The 16,598-nt window shown below is 35.7% G+C and overlaps 1 pseudogene; it reads right to left on the reverse strand.

Annotated features, from left to right (window-relative positions):
• Window positions 1-5,983: 5,983 nt before the first annotated feature.
• Window positions 5,984-6,521, reverse strand: LOC150005867 (nuclear cap-binding protein subunit 2 pseudogene; annotated as a pseudogene).
• Between the last annotated feature and the right edge of the window lie 10,077 nt (window positions 6,522-16,598).

Consider the following 16,598-nt stretch of genomic DNA (forward strand, 5'->3'; position numbering starts at 1 on the left):
GACATATCTCATTCTCTTTTTGTTTAAACACATCTTCCTTCCCCACCTTTGAAGTTGTGTGAGTTGGAGTCATTTATGCTTATTGCTTTGAGGCTAAGTTTATCAGCCTTCTGTTACAAAATAACAAGAGGCCGGTCCAAATGTGACATTACTCTAATAATGTGTCATCATGCAGGCAGCTTGACTTATTACTTTATCCTTTGTATTTTGTTTTTCACACTTTATTTTGAAAATAATAATGCAATGACATTCCAGACAGTTTATATTAAATTTTATGACTGCATATTTGTTTTCACAGAATTGAAGTGACAATGTTTGTTTTTTTAATTGTTTATTTATAAAAGCAATTTCCCTTTTTCCAGAACTAAAATAAAATTTGTAGATTATAAATAAAATTTTCCTGTAATACCATCCTCCTTCCTTCTTTCACCTATATTTCTACTCCCTCCCTCAAGTTACCTTTAATCCCTTATATTCTGAAGTTACATTTTCTACTCATAACATGATGCTACTCTGCCTTCAAGAACTTGATACATAGAATTTACTTCACCTCACAAGGTTTAGGTAGAAAAAACTTAGCTATACATTCAAAATTTATTGAGTGCCCACTATATATAAGGGATAGAGAAAGATGCAAAAGATACAAAATCACAGAATTGTTTCCGCACAAATCATACATTCAGTTAACCTATAATCTTGGGGCAGTAAGATAGATATTCCAATACAGGGAAAGTAATGGGAAAGAGAATAAAATGTATTAAATTAATTTGGGTATCTAAAGGAATACATCTGCCATATTTCTCCCTACTAAGAGTTACATGAGATATCAAAATAAAGATAGAAAGGTATTGTTTGAAAGTTCAGTTATTTGCTGACAGTTTTGGAAGAACACATAGTCTAGCTATATCGTGCCCCCCACCTACAAAAATGTGTATTACCTGGTAGCAGCAGCTCACTGAGTCTCTGCAAAGGCCAAAGACAGAACTAGAGGAATGTAGCGAAAACCCCAACGCCTTGATTGCCCCTCACGTGGAAGCCTCGTTGCAGCTGCCCCCGCCCTCAGACCCTGGCGCTGTCTCACTGCCAGCTCTGGTCATGATGTAATCTGACAGGCAGATGTCTCCATCACACCTGTATATCTTCCCCAGTAATTTCTGTCCAGCATCCTCTTCCTCACATCACTCACTCCTTAATCAGACTCTCAAGTGTGCTGGTCTGACTCACAGAGCCTTGGTCATTGGTCTCATTCTAATTGAAAGAAGTTTAGGAAAAGAAACTTGGGCTTCTAGCTTAGACAGGCTGGACCCCTAATGGACCAAATCCCTCTAAAAGAGAAAGTATTCAAAAGATGCTCAGCAGCAACAAGTATAAAAATAACCACTGGGGTATCAAAACAGACTTTATACATAAAGCTTGTAAAGCCCTTATCAAAAATCATTATACAACAATCATGTAGTAAGCAGCAAGTGGTTAAGAGAGGATTTCTACTCAAGGAAGAAAATAATGACACCTAAGAATGAATAATTCTTTAAAAAGGGGAGCAGGTGCCAGCAGAAAATAAGTAGAGAAATTTTTTCAAAGTAATATATATATTTTGCCACAGAAAAATCAAGCACACTATTTAACCAGTTATAACTTTTTAACTCCTTCTTAGTAGAAGGTATTCGACTGAGCCTTTAAGTGAGATATCAGAAAACCTGACTGTGCTTCTGTAATGGAATCCGTGGGAAGAAGTTCTTCACTTTCGGCGTTTGCTTTGTAGCACGTGCGTTCTGCAACCTGAGGTGTGCCTGAAAACACGAGCCATTTTCAGCACATATCCAGGTGTGCCGCACAGCTCTGTACTACCTGCCAACAGCTTTCCATAAAGGAAGCTGGGCTAAGGGATTTTTAAACCACAGCTGCAAGCTGACAAGGTATTGAGTGCGCTCTATCCAACAGCAGGAACCAAAAATCTCGTCAAAGTCATGCTGCTTTGGAGCCAGGTTGAGAAGGCTTCCACCGCGTTAACAAAAGCTGCAGCAGAGGGCAGCTAATCTGTTGTGCTGGAGGAAGCCTGGGCTCTCCAGCCTGGTGACTGCCGTGAAGGCCCGTTACCTCCTGCCAACCACTGGGTGCTTTGGGATGGCAGGCTGCACCCTTCACATCATTTATGCGTGTTACCATTCATCCAACAGGGTCCAGGCAGGCACTCTGCTCAGGTAGTTCCTAAGTACTACAGGAATTAGATCAGGAGACAAAACATGGTGCTGTGTGCTTTTATCTTTTCTCTCACCGTCCCCATTCTGTTATTCATTTTTGTTGATGTTTGATATGTGTCAAGTTGACAAATGACAATGAAAGGTTTTCAAAATCATTGTACAAGATATTGTTCTGATTGTCATTTTTTAAACCAAGATTTCATCCATCTTATTATTGATGGAGATCTCAGCAAACCAGAGCTGAATCAGCACAGGCTTAGCTTGGTGAGATAGAAAATACTTTTGTCCTTATTCTCTTTGGATATCTAAGGCCAGAAGACGTGGGTTTGAAATCCGTCTCTGTCGTTTTTTGCTCTGTGTTTTGATGTGCACTTTACCCCAGCCTCAAACAAAATCAAGTAACAAGAAACTAGTGTGCAGGGCTATTGTCAGCATTAAATAAGGAAATAGTTGTAAAAGTATCAATAACAATACCTGGAACATTGTAATTATTCAGCATCTATCAGCCAGATCTCAATGTGGTTCATTATAAATTTCCATAGACAGCAAACATAATATGTAGTGAAATTGGAAAAGCTGGTCAAATTTCATACTATACTTTTCATGTAAAGAGAAGGTATATTTAAAATTTTTTCAATTCCATCCTGCATTTTCTGTCTGTAAATCAATGAAATGCCTTGGCCATTATCTTTATACTACATCTGCTGGGCCTTTACCATGATATGCATAGTAGAATTGAATATAAATAAATTGTAATTTCAGTCACACTGAACAGGGTTTTCACAAAGGTATTACTTTGAATATATATGACAAAAACATTCTGAGAACACGGTTTTCTTTTCAGATAAGTGTTCTCATCAAGCTTTAAATTATTGTTAAATACATATGATGCACAGTTTTATAATGTGTTTTACTATTCTTGAGCTGGAACCATCCATAATAAAGATCTGCAAAATATTTTATTTATCATATATCAAAATAATTTTGACTTTATTTAGAAAAAAATATTTTTTAAAGGTTTTAGATTGCTGACAATTTAAAGCTTTGTATAATAATAACTAATGATTGCTGGTTGAAATATTAAATTAATAATTAAGGACAATGTTTTCCAACTAAAAATTTAACTAACTAAAATGAATTGGTTTTTGACTTTGAACTGCTGTGAAGATGAAATAACCTGATTAATGCACACTAAGGCAGAGAGGGGAGCATGCCGCTGGCTGAAATCCAATTATGTAATTACATTTTTTCAACATAAAATATTTATGTCATTTCAATTAAATATTTTTCATTTTCCTGTGCTCTTTTTGCCTTCTTTTTCCATTTTCATTTCAGGTAGATGAAAATTAAATTAGCTGCTAATTTATTCAGGGAAACTGACAATTGTCATCTCAAATGTATGAGAAATGATGTTTATGACATTGGTACAAAACTTACAAAGAAGCTCCACAGCTTAAATATTTATTGATGGTTTGAAACGTAAGTAAAAATAAGAAGCAGAAACTCTGGCTGAAATGATAAGAGACGGGCTTTGAATTTTTTTTACAATCAAAAATGGTTTAAACTGGAGAAAGCCTGGAGTAGCAGAGTAAATATGTAGTTCTGTAGGCCATATGGTCTCTTTCACAACTATTCAACTCTGTTTGCAGAAGAAAAACAACCATAAGAAACACATAAATGAATGAATGAATGAATGTAGCGCTGCCCCATTTACAAAACATTTACAAAAAAGGTGGGAGCCAAACCTGGTCTGCGAGTCATAGTTTGTGCGCCGCTCGTCTAATTTCTTCAGAGAAGAGGAAAGTCAAGTTCAGAGACATTAAGTGACTTACTTAACCGAAGTCCCTAAAAGCTCAAGTACAGGCAAGGTTCCATGTATTCTAACCTGCTGTTCTTTCTATTGCATCATTGTTATATAAATGAGCAAAAATCAGCCTCTGGTTCTTGGGTTGTTCATTTCTCCACTGCAGACTGAAACTCTTTAGCTCAAAAGTCAGCTAGCACCAGACTCAAATTTTCACACATCTAATTATTTTAAACATAGCCCAAACCAGCAAATCTCTAGCCATTTAGAGTGTGGCTGCTTTGACTACCCCATGAAACCTCACCCCACAGCAGTTACTTACTGGTAAAATATTGGTAAAATAGGACCTTGCAGTGATAATGTCCTCAGCTGCTGCTGCCTTTCGGAATTCTCTGACCCACAGACCCTTGCTAGGAGGCTAAGCAACATACCTACAGGTCTAGCCCTTGTTCAGGTTCCCCTTTTCCCTAGTAGTCCTTATATCTCCCTCCCCTTCTGAATAGCAGCCCCTGAGCCACACCCTTGAGTCACCCTCAGCTTCCCTTCCACCCTTCCATTTTGTTTTAATTCAATGTGTACATTTGCATGTGAGTTATAATATTGGTGGCTGTGTCTACCTGCCAGTCTTTTTCATGCAAACCTGCTTGACCTGTAATATAGATTATATAACTATATATTAAATAGTTTATATATCATTATAATTATAATATACATATTGTATAATGATGTAATGCTACTACAAGAAAGTGAAGTATAAATAATATTTTCTCCAAGCCAGGTTCATCTCTTTTTACTCTTTTCTTTGCTATTTTGAGTTGTGATATTATCTTTAATTCAAATAAATCTATAGCTTCAATAAAATAGTTTTGTTGAGGAAGAACTAGTTATTAGAAACGCATGGCTGTTCCTAAATGAATTGGTATAACATCTGCAAAAGAAAACCATAAAGAACTAATGCAATTATACCCTTATCTGTATGGAAATGTGAAAATCAATGAAATATGATCCCATATTTCTACATCTTTAGTAATAATTTAACATGACCATAAAATTAATGCATTTGAAACTATTACAAATGTGATGCCAGCACTACTCCTATGGTAATAATAATAAATCTATCAACACGTAATGATTAGTTTGCAAACTCATTGAGTAGTTTTCTGTAACTTTGGCAGTTTAAAATGAATTCCATCTTTTATGAAACAAAGTTTTATCACCCACTTATACTGTCATGAGATAAAATCAGCAGATCCCTCTAAAGAATACAATCACTATTACAGTCACTGTGAAATTGCACTCTGATTGCCTCAAGAATTCTATATATAATGTACATGGAATTTGTAAATTTGCCAACCAAAAATCTGGGATCTGATCTCTGCTCAAACTTGCTAGTAGTGTGCTCTCAGAAAAGTCACTTTTTTCTGTGAACATAATTGTTTTCCTATAAAAAGAGCTGTACTCAACTTTGTGAGTCTGGAGATAAGTGTACACCAATGAAACTATCACCACAATTAATCCCATAAACATCCATCATCTGAATATTCTTTTTTTTTTTTTTACAATATCATAAAACTTAGTTTATTAAACTTTACCTCAAGGAAACTTTAAAAATTTTAAATAGTAATTCCAAGCCCCAGTGTAGACCATGAATCTACTTAGACATAAACATGGCAAACAAAATTTTTTCAGTTTTCAGGTGTGTGGGGTTTTTTGTTTGTTTGGCTGGTAGATTGACATTATAGATAAAATCTGTTGCCAAGGAACACAATTTTTGACCTGGTAAAGAAATCATTCTGGTAACCTGAACACATGGCCAATATTCTAAGACTAGAATTAAAGGCAGTCTCTTGAATTTTGTTCTTTAACAATTTTCAGAGGAAAACCATGAAGTAGGCTTCTGGCTCTCGAAGCTTCATAAAAACGGCAGATTTGCAGACCTTGGGTCATGGATGTCAAATTCAGCAGGCCAAAGGAGTGAACTTTAAATGATAGGGTTCTTACTGCTCACTGGTTTTGGACTAGATTTCCATAGCCTCCTCTCCCAGCATCATAGTCCTGTCGATACTCATCTTGTACCTGGCCCCCAGACCGTCCACGGCCATACTGCCTGCCCTCCTTAAAGCCTGCATCCCAGTCTGTGCGAATCTTCTGGTCATCCAGACGAGTTCCATTTATGTATCGCATGGCATTTTCTGCATCTGCTCTTGAATAGTATTCCACAAAACAGAAACCACATGCTGTTTTCTTCATTTTATCCAGGCCCATAATGATTTTCTTTATGTCACCACTTTTGCTGAAGAGTTCATAGATTTGTTCTTCAGTTGTGTAAAAGGAAAGATTTCCAACATACAATGTACAGCTTTTCTTCAGTAATTTTTCCTGTTCTTCCTTTTCACCCTGGAAGTGCTGGTCCCTGTATTCGCTCAGCTCCACATAGGAGTCGCTGTGCAGTGCCTTCAAGAGGCCACCGGACATCATGCAAAGAGGTGGATGAGGACACCGTCACGCTGGGAATAATGAGCTCCAAATATTCTTTATGGCACCTTATGGTTTGTTCTTGACCCCTACCCTGGAAAAGAATTCTGATAAGCTGTCTCAGAGGACAGTTCCATCTAACAATCATATTTAGTAGCTGTTATGTTAGGAAAAATCAATGATGCCAGAATGTGGTTCTGACTATAAAATACAATGACGATATGATAGCTGTATCATTAAACATTGTGCATGAATGTAAATGGAAAATAAGAGGTTATGTGTGAAAGAATATATAGAGAATTATTAGTATAATTGAAGGCATTTATGGTTTCCATTAGGCTATATGTATGTAATGAAAACATTTTACAAAAGGAGATTCTTTCTCTTTCATACAACGTAGTAGTATTAATACTGAATTTGTCCAGCCTGGAGAGATAAGAGGATTCAACTAGGAGTTAGAACTGTGTAGTAGTACTTAAGTGACTGTCTCAGCCATAACACTATACCACTCTATTCATCTGCTCCCTCATCTGAAAATGTGGATGCAGAGTATGAAGGCTAAGTCTCTTTCACATTCAGAAGGTGGTAGTGGGTGTGCAGTGAGGAACAAAGAGGCAAAATATGTCAGGTATGTCAGAAATTATATGTATTTATAAGAAGAACTTCATAAAATTACTTGGGGATTTTAACTGACTGTGCTAAGTTAATGGGGGGTCTTCAATATCATCCTAGGCTCAATACCTGTATGCTCAATGCTTTCAATTAGGTTTGTTTTTTTTTTTTTGATGAGGAAATAATTTTGTCTAATAAAATGTTACAAAAATGTAGTACATTATAATATTTTTAAAAGAGTAGTAAGACTGAAGACAGACTTAGGTCTCTAGAGCACTACACATCTGGGGAGGTAGTATTTTTATAAAATACACATAGGACACCACAGAATGCAGCCTGATGCAATCAGCGTAAGTGACAGAGCACACTGATGGCCGCAGCTGCTTAACAACCATATGACTGTCAATCAGAAGCCAGGAGCAGCTCGCACTGTGAACGTGAGAGAGGCTGAAATCTTGGCCTCTAAGAACTTAGATCACTGCAATGCAGGACCCTGACTCTCCAGAGTTGGAAATTATCTATAGTTTCATCAATGTATAGTCACACATTTGGAATTATCACATGTATTGTACACATAATACATTTGAAAACTGGAGCTTATTTCAACAAATACCAGTACTTTTTAGTGAATGGGGAAACTTTTTTTATTATGTAGTGAAGACACAGGTGACTTGTTTAGTATTTGTCTGCTCCATTATAAGACAACATATAGTAACAGAACAGCACACAGCGTTCTCTAGCTACTGAAGAACAAAATGAAACGTGCATTTATGGCCTCACACAGTAGGCCAAACCAAGTCAACTCACCAAAGATATTCTTAAGCAGATATAAAGGCTTTTAAGAAATCCAACAAACACTAAAAGCTAATTCAAAAGCAGGTATTACCAAAAAACAAATAAAGAAAAAGCAAGTGTTACTAAAACTGCTCCTGTATCAGCTAGGGATGCATTTGACCTTAGGTAAAGAAAACCTGCACTAAGTTTCATAAGAGTCAATTTAACATATGCACCAAAAGGTATTATTCTAATTCCAAACCTCATAAAGGTGTTATAAACAAAGAAAATTATAGGCCAATATCTCTGATGAACATATATGCTAAAATCCTCGACAAAACATAGGTAAACCAAATACAGAAATACATTTAAAAAGATCATTCACCATGATTAAGTAGGATTTATTCCAGGGATCCATGGTTCATACAATACCTCAAATCAATAAACATTATACACCACATAAACAAAATGAAGGATAAAAATCATATAATCATAGCAATAGATGAAGAAAAACCATTTGATAAAATTCAGCACCCATTTATGATTTTAAAAAAGTTATCAGTAAACTGGGAATAGAGAGTACATACCTCAACATAATAAAGGCCATATATGACAAAGCCACAGCCAACATGATACTCAATGGGAAAAAAACTAAGTGTTTCCTTTAAGATCAGGAACAAGACAGGGATGTCTACTTTTGCCACTTTAACTCAGTATGGTACTAGAAGTTCTAGCTACAGAAATTAGACAAGAAGAAGAAATAAAAGGCATTCAAATTGGAAAGGAAAAAGTAAAACTGTCACTATTTGAAGATGGAATGATGCCATATATAGAAAACTTTAAATATTCCACCAAAAAAGTACTAGAACTGGTAAGTGAATTCAGTAAATAGCAGGGCACAAAATGAATGTTAAGAAATAGGTTGCATATTTATACACCAATAATAAACTATCAGAAAGGGAAACTAAGAAAAACAATCCCATTCATAATTACATCAAAAAATACCTAGGAATAAATTTAACCAAGGATGTAAAAGACCTGTACTTAGAAAATTATACCACACTGAAGAAAGAAATTGAAGATTATATAAATAAGTGGAAGCATATACCATGTTCCTGGATAGGGAGAATTAGCATCAGTAAAATGTCCATACTACCCAAAGCAATCTATAGATTCAGTGCAATCCCTGTGAAGATACCAACAACACATTTCACAAAGCTATTCCAAGGACTTTCATAGAACCAAAAAAGACCTGAAATAGCCTCAGCAATATTGAAAAAGAAGAACAAAGTTGGAGGCATTATGCTACTTGATAAAAAAGACTACTACAAGGCCATAGTAATCAAAATGGCATGGTGCTAGCATAAGAAAAGACATCTAGATCTATTGAGCAGAATAAAAAGCCCATAAATAAATCCTCACCTTTATGATCAACTGATATATTTGACAAAGGAAGCAAGAATGTATAATGGGGTAAAGACAGCCTATTAATAAATGATGCTGGGAAAATTGAACAGATACACACACACATACAAAAATGAAACTAGACCACCTTCTTAGACCATGCATAAAAATAAACTTAAAATGGATTAAAGACTTAAATCTAAGTCTCAAAATCATAAAAATCTTAGAAGAAAACATAGGCAGTGAAATCTCAGACATTTCTTGTAGCAATATTTTTTCTAATATATCTCCTCAGGCAAAGGAAACAAAAGAAAAAGAAGAGACTACATCAAACTGAACAGTTCTTGCACAGCAAAGGAAACCCTCAACAAAATGAAAAGTCAAGACACTGAAGAGGAGAACATATATGCCAATGATTCATGTGATATGGAGTTAATACCCAAAATTTATAGAGAACTTATATAACTCCAAAAAATAAACAATCCGATTTTTTAAAATGGGTAAAGGATCTGAATAGACACTTCTCCAAAGGACACACAGCCGGCCAATAGACATATGGAAGTATGCTCAATGTCACTAATCATCAGAGAAATGCGAATTAAAACCACAATGAGATATCACCTCACACCTGTCTGTATGGTCATCATCAATAAATCAACAACAAGTGTTGTTGAGCATGTGGAGAAAAGGGAACCCTCATGCACTGCTGGTGGGAATGCAGGCTGGTTGCAGCCACTGTGGAAAACACTATGGAGTTTCCTCAAAAAATAAAAATAAAAATAGAACTGTCTTTTGACCCAGCAATACCACTTCTGGAATTATATCCAAAGAATCCCAAAACACTAATTTGAAAGGATATATGCACCCTTACGTTCATTGCAGTGTTGTTTACAATAGCCAACATTTAGAATCAGCCCAACTGCCTTCAGTAGATGAGTAGATAAATGAAAGATCACCATTCTATTATAAATTTATAACTTCTCAAAATACATTTATTTTGGTATAAAAATCAGGCAAATTTAGCATCTTTTCCAAATCCCACTTAAATGCTATCTTCTCCATGAGGGTTAAATGATGCCATGTCAACCTCAGCAGAACCAAATTGATGCATTTGAATTAGACATCTCTTACATTACTCATTACATTCTACATTTTATTATAATTATCTGTTATTTCATAATCCATATACTTCATTGTAAACTTCTGTGAAATGAGGCCTGGCACTGTGCTACTGATCCACATCAATGCACAATTAACATTAAATCTTTTAGAGGTCAAAGGACAGAGTGAACAAATGGTTAAAATTAGGCCTGGGTTAATGAAAGTTCTGCTTGCTTTATTTATTTATTTATTTGTTTGTTTATTTATTTATTTATTTTGAAACAGTAGTTAAGAGAAACAGAGAGTAGTTTATGCTTTGTTTCCTTTATGGCACTACACTGGACTGTAAGGGATGTGACTTGGCATGTGAGCCTTTGAATATAATGGTATATAAAATTGGTAGGCAAAGGGGCTATGGCGTTCATTAGATCAACTTGATTAGTTCTCAACCATGGCAGACATGTAAGTCCCATATCTGTAAGGTAACAAGAGAAGCTGCAACTTTGGGTGCCTGTCAGGCCTCCTAATGAGATGAAGATGTTGTACTTGATATATTTTCTGCTCTTTATTATTCTAAAAAAGCTAATCAACTATAGTACTAGATTAAAGGTATTTGTTTATGTCTCATGGCTCATTTAGCCAATCTGAAACTGTAATCATAGCTTGGATACTGCAGCGAGTCTATTGTAACTTATTTGACAAATGGAACAACCAATACAGTATTTGCCAAATTATCTCATTCATTAGATTCAAGTACCCTGGCACTTATAATCATTGAAAGATCATGGCAAAGGTAGAGGGTCATGAAGTTCAGGAGGAATTATAATCAGTGAATAGTCAGTGTGACTAGTACTGGAAGGAAGGCAAATGTAAGACTTATAGAGTCTGTATTAATAGTGCAGTCAACCTGTGGACACCCCTGAAATTTTACACAATATGTTTTATAAATATGTACATGATTATTTCTAAGACATTTATATTTTTAAAAGATCATGAAAGATGACCCCATAAAATGTTGAGCTATTACTTTTGCTTTAGAGAGTCTGTCTTTATACCCTTTTTGATAGGAATTCAAGCAATTTATGAGGAAAATTACTTCTTTGATGTTTCTAGGTTACTACTTAGCAAATTACTCTTGGACTCTAACAAGTCACTTTCATTTGCTAAAATTAAGGTTAATTTCTTTTCCCTGAAATGTCTTGCTCATCCCTGAAAATTACTCAAACACTGTTTAAGGGCAAATGTTTCCAAGATCTCAGGGTAATAATTCAATCTACCATACTACTTCTAATGAAGGTTACCCGAGCTTCTCTTATCCTTTCCCTAATGCAAGCATAGCCCTTTTGGGATTTGAGATGAAAATACACAAACAGAAACAAAGTTAATGTGAAAACAAAGAAACATTAGTTTTTAATTTGACTGATGTTAGGAACACACCATTAGGTTGAGTCAAAGGATCCCCTGCCCCTTTATCATCTCCACCTAATGATATTTCAGTTCCTATGACAGAGTCAGGCATTCAGAAATACAAAATGCCACAGAAGTAAAAGACATGGAGGAAAAGAATTTCAAAATATTCTCTATTAGTGTTGGTAATTATGGTAGTATTACCAATCAGCAGTGTTTTCTTTTATGCATAGAGGTTTTCCACAATGACTAAACGTTTTAGGCTTCAAGTAAGACCATAGCCAAGCAATAGCAGCCTGAACTAGAGTTGATTTATTTTTTCTCACCTAATAAGTGTATAAGATGTTTAGTTTTTATAGTCATTTGTTAAGCCAGTGCCAAGGATTTAGAATTGGCATCACTACAATTTTCTGTCTTCTTTTCAATGTTCCAAAATGATTGAAGTCACTTCTAGTACCACAATCTCACACAATTTCGTTCAAGATAATGAAACAAGTAAGATGTAACTCAGAGCAAGTGCTTCTTCCTGTAATCACTGCAACTTTATACAGAATAGGAATAACTTTCTCTGAAACCTATTGTATGCCTAAGGACTTATTCCAAGAATTGAGTCACCTGCCTACCTCTAGAAAGAGCTATCTAGGACCACATTTGCTGGTGTCAAGAGGTTACCATCTAATTCATTAATAAGAGATGTGAGCAGAGGTGATACAGATACTATTATCTTTGGGATAAGCAGTCCTTGTATTTTTATTTTTGCTTTGTTTCATTTTTTTTTTTTTTTGATGGTTGAACCTCAACTGCAAAGGTTTCAGTTCATTATAATCCTCAGTTCTAGTTATGGTCTCATTAAGTAATCATCACAAAATACCTCTCTTTTTTAAAGCATTTATTTATTCAACACATTGTATCTTCATCCAATGTCACTCCCCTCACATTGGACAATGGCTAGACTCATTACTACTATTTGTTACTGGTTTTATGCCTTTTTAGTAGCAGAAATAAAACATCTGTATTTTTTAAAGATAAAATACATTATGAGTTGTGACTCATTCTTTTATCCCAAGTCCAGTATCATAGACGGTTTTATTTAGTCTCAATCTTAAAACTGTATCTAATTCATCTTATGAAAAATATCTCAGTCTCAGAGACATCAACATAGCTACTCATTTGCTTTGTACCACAAAATAAAAATAACTGCCTATGAATAACAATAGCAATACTGGAATGATATCATCAAGATAGTGACAGGGTAGTTCCTAAGTTCAGTCTCTCTCACAAGAAACGAACAAGCCATAGACAAGACACCATTGTGGAAGTACCAGAACCCAGGGGTGAGGTTAAAGCACCCCCCTAAACCACAGACACCAAGAGGGACTCAATTAGTAGAATAAACGTAGTAGCTAGACTCTGACTGCATCAGCCAGGATTTGAACACTAAACTGACCCACATTTGCCCCAGTCTGGCTTTCTGGGGTTGGAAGCCTTGTGAAACCTAGTTGACAGTCCTTCCAATTTTTGTAACCTGGGGAGGACAGCCCTGTCCTGCCAGCCTGATCAGCTGGTGGCCTCTGGAGGGAGATGAGGGTTCCTGTCATTCCTCATCTCAGTGTCTTCTCCCTCCCATTAAAAATGAAATTTAAATTCCAGATAGTAATAATGAAATGAGAAGAGATATACTAGCCCAGTTAGATCTATGTCTGGGAAATATAAAATCAAGTCAATAAGGAACTAGATCAATTAGCTGGGTGGAGACCAACTGAAAAGCCATACTGGTCTGGAGATGGGGAATCACTATTGAGCCAGAACAAAGTTAATCTGCAAAGAGAAGGAAATGGAACATACACACAAAGGTTAGTGACTGAGTCAGCTGCTCTAGCTTTCTAGTACCTGTGACATCTGACATTTTTCAGTGTATTCTTAAAATTAAATCCAATTTTTACTGCACTGGTTTCAATGGGCCTCTTTTCCTTAATACCCAAAGAACCTTGACAAGAATATGCAGTGAGGTTGAAATGAGAAAGTTTACCCTTTCACCTGTCATTTTCTGAGAGTGTAAGCTAATGTACAATTGATTAAGAATGGCTTCTTCTTGGCACAGCTTCACAGAACCCCACTACAAAGGGTTTTCTCCTCGTGACTATTTTATAGAATGTGTGAATATGCACCTTTCCGTAGTCATTGCCACTCCTTTCTCCTTCTAGTATCAGCCAACTTCTCTCTACTGCGCTTGCACATCAAGCAGGTTTCTTCTTACATAGTTCTTTTCCTCTGTATATCACTGTTTTAATTTGATTGTCTTTAATTCCACATTCCAAGCACAGGCAACATACTATCTACCAAGTTTTGATACTTGTGATAACTTTAAAATGTATAAGATATTTTGTTTATGACGTATTTTAGCAAGCATATATAGACATATGTACATCATGTTTTCCTGTTCATATCCTTGCTAATTTACCCCCAAAAGACATGAAACCCTCTAATAGCAGTTATTCTATGTCAGACCTAGCAGTCTTCCTAGTAGCTTTTTTCCTCTTTTTCGTCCTGAAATTTCAGTTAAACACTTCCAGTGTCCTCAGAACATTTTTCCTGTGTTTGGAAGCAGCACTGCACTCCTTGCCCGTGAGAATCAGGTTGCAAATTATGAATTATTAATCTTTAATTATTGAATTTATAAAGGCTTTCTTCTCTGAAAGCATGACCTTAAAATGGAAAAAGAGTTAGAAGAACCATTTCTGCTCCTGGAACCAGTTTTTTTCCCCGGACTTCATAATAATAAGTGAGGCTTTTTAATATTTTGATATATTACCATGAACTGAGAAAAAGTAGGTACTATTATTATGTAGGGTTGGTAAATTGTAAACAGACCCTATATTACATCCTTACCCAGAAAACAGCATACCTTTTTGTTAGACAGACCAGTGTCCAAACAGTCAATAGGGAGTCTCTATTAGTGTATGTTTCATCCTAGATAGATAGATAGATAGATAGATAGATAGATAGATAGATAGATACATGATAGATAGATAGATAAAAGAAATTTATTATATGAATTGACTCACACAGTTATGGAGGTCAAGAAGTCCCATGATCTACCTTTTCAAGCCAAAGAACCAGGAGAGTCAGTGATGTAATTCAGTCCAAGTCTGAAGGCCTTAGAACCAGGAGTGCAGATGTCTTAGGGTAAGAGAAGATGGATGTTTCAGCTCAAGTGGAGACAGTAAATTCCCCCTTCCTCCACTTTTCTTTTCTGTTCAAGCCTTCAGAGGATTGGATGATGCCTGGCTGCATTGGTGAAGGTGATCATCTGCCAATTCATATGTCAATCTCTTCCATCAGATACACCAAAAAAAATAAGATTTGGTCAGCTACTTGGGCACCACTTAGCCCAAAGCAGACACATACAATTAAACATCACAAGTATCAACAATTTACCTTGAACTGTTCTTGCCCGGATATCCTTTTCATCATTCTATTAAAAATATTAAATTCTGTTTTCTCATTTAATACAGAGTTAAGGTCTAGGTACTTAATTTTACAATTCTTCCATAAACCCACTTGCCTGACTCTATTTTTTACCATGCCATATTTCATCTCTTAATGTTCTGTATTATTTAATTCATTATTACCATTACTGTTATTATACTAATAATAATTATTATTATTTTATGTCCCTCCTGTTAAAATGTAAGCTCCATAGACTGTAATTTTTATCTACTTTATCCCATTGATATATTTCAAACATATAAAATACACCTAGAACACAGTAGGGGCTCAATATGCATTTAAATGAATGAATAAATAAAATCTTGTTTAATGTAATAGCACATAGTTTCCTGTCTTTCTCTTCCTTCTCTGTACTCCATTACCCTCTTTGACAAACTCTAGTGCTCATTTTTTTCTTTTAAATTTTCACCTGATTCCATTCTTTAGATGACAAAAGTGATGCATACATATCTTGAACAAACACAGACAGCTTTATTACTCTCCATACCCTTTCATTTTTCTTTTACAGATTCCTTATGGATTAATTTTTCCCTTTTCTCAAATAAGCTGGAGTACACAGACAGAGGCATAACTCAACTTTTCAGAAAGCTTTTCGATATGGGAGGGTGAACTTGCATATATAAAACATTATTGATGACCACATCAATGAAGCAGACACATAACATTCATATTATGCTGATCTCAAGAATAGTTTGTTTGTTTTTTACCAGAAACTGTACTATAGTATTTGTGTTTCCTCTCACATCCAAAATGTTTGTTATGTGTCATTAAGTTGATGCCAACTCCTGACAACTTTACAACTGAGTGACATCCACAATGTCCTGTCTTCATCAGCCTGCTCAGCTCTGGTAGATTCCTGCCTGTGGCTTCTTTGATGGGCTCAGTCCATCTCATATTTGGTCTTCCTCTTTTCCTACTGCCTTCTGTTTTTCCAAGCATTATTATCTTTTCAAAAAAAGGCCACTCCTCATGATGTGCCCAAAATAAGACAGCTTCAGTTTTGTCATTTTTGCCCTCAGTGATGTTTCAGGCTTAATTTGCTCTAGGAGCTCCTTGCTCATTTTTCTGTCAGTCCAGCATATCTGTAGAACTCTCCTCCAGCATCATATTTCAAACAAATCAATTTTTTTCCTATTAACCTTCTTCACTGTCCAACGTTCCCATCCACACCTGGTAATTGAGAATACAGGGATGTGGATGATCTTAGCCTTGGTCTCTAATGACACATCTTTGCTCTTGGCGATCTTTCTGATTCTCCCATTGCCGCCTTTCTCTTTATTCCTTGGATGCAACTCTATTTGAACTGATGA

Source organism: Furipterus horrens, unplaced genomic scaffold, assembly GCF_987537825.1.
Source record: "Furipterus horrens unplaced genomic scaffold, mFurHor1.1.pri manual_scaffold_6, whole genome shotgun sequence".
NCBI classification, from domain to species: domain Eukaryota; kingdom Metazoa; phylum Chordata; class Mammalia; order Chiroptera; family Furipteridae; genus Furipterus; species Furipterus horrens.